Source organism: Bison bison, unplaced genomic scaffold, assembly GCF_000754665.1.
Source record: "Bison bison bison isolate TAMUID 2011002044 unplaced genomic scaffold, Bison_UMD1.0 scf7180017852983, whole genome shotgun sequence".
Taxonomy (NCBI): Eukaryota; Metazoa; Chordata; class Mammalia; order Artiodactyla; family Bovidae; genus Bison; species Bison bison.
In genome coordinates this window covers 39779-41314 of record NW_011483556.1, presented here as the reverse complement: position 1 = coordinate 41314, position 1536 = coordinate 39779, and positions in this window count along the sequence as shown.

Genomic DNA, 1536 nt, shown 5'->3' with positions numbered 1-1536 from the left:
AGTCACCTACTCAGGGCATTTTGGACTGTTGCTTGCTCATGCTGGCCGTGGTTGATAGTAAGCTAGCAAAGACCTCCACTTCAGAGGGCCTGTGAACAGGACACTTCACTCTGAAAAGGGGTCTGTGGTGAGGCAGGCTTTCTGTGGCTTAGCCCATTTTGTTTATTTCCTTAAGAAAGATCATGTATCCTCAGTAGGGAGGTGGTTGCATCAGAGCTCGACCTTTAGGTTGGGGCCAAGCAACATAGCATGAGCTTTATTGTGCTCTCATCTCTTCATGCTCACAGCCCAGCCCCATAGGACTCTTTCACAACAGACACCTCTGTTCAAGGACCAGCGAAGGCAATCAGCTAAACTAATCAAACTATTTACACCAAACCACCAGAGACTTGCTTTGCATGTTTGACATATCTTAATTTATTTCAATTCAGTGTAAAAAATTTATTTAAAGAACCAAATCCAAATACCATATGCTGTCACTTATATGTAGAATCTAAAATGTGTCACAAATGAATGTGTCTTTGAAACAGAGATTCACGGACATAGACAACAGACTTGTGGTTGCCAAGGCAGGGCTGGGTTGCGGGAGGGTGGACTGGGAGTGTGGGATTAGCAAATGCAAACGACCACATACAGAATGGATAATCAGCAAAGTCCTGCTGTGGTAGCACAGGGAACTATGTTCAATATCCTGTGATTACTGTAATGGAAAAGAATATAAAAAGAATGTATATATGTATATAACTGAGTCCCTTTGCTATACAGCAGAAATTAACACAACACTGGAAATCAACTATAGTAAAAAAAAAAAAATAATAATAATAATTAGAAAAGAGAACCAAATCCATCCAAAACATCAGTACGTAAATAACCTTATTATATGCTACAAATACAGGAGAGGGAATTTGGGTGTGTTCTGATAAAGGCCTAATGGGCAGGGAGCCCCTCTCTGCCACCCGCAGTCACTCCTTTCTCCCCAGTGGAAATGCTGTTTCCTCATTCCTAAGGCTTCAGCAGGTTTCAGAAGCTGGGAGGCCGTCTTCTTCGCGGTATGTGTGCTAATGTATTACTCTGAGCTGGGAATGGGACCTGAAGGGATATTGGAGAGGGCAGACCTATGAGAGAACATGAAGCAGCCACTGTCCACCCCCACCCCTCCACCATGTCATCTCCTTCCTTCCTAATGTACTGTGCATTGGGGGGAAGGACAGTGAGACCAGGACCCTCTTCCTCGATGGTCTCCTCCGCACACTTTTCACGAGCACTCTTCACTTTTTATTTGCTGATCAATAAAGCCAAGGGTAGGTCTTGCCTGTTCCCAGAGATAAAGAACTGCACGCATAACTGGTCTTTATCCAGGCCAACAAGCGCCGTTTCTCTTTGTTTTTCACAGTGTTTCTGAGAGATAAGAGGAAACCGCCCAGACATGATGCTATGACCGGGGAGGTTTTGCAATATTTTATAAACTCATTCTCTATTGGGAGCTGTGGATTAGGGGTGGAAAGGAAAAGAGAGGGCACCACATAGAACCAAAGT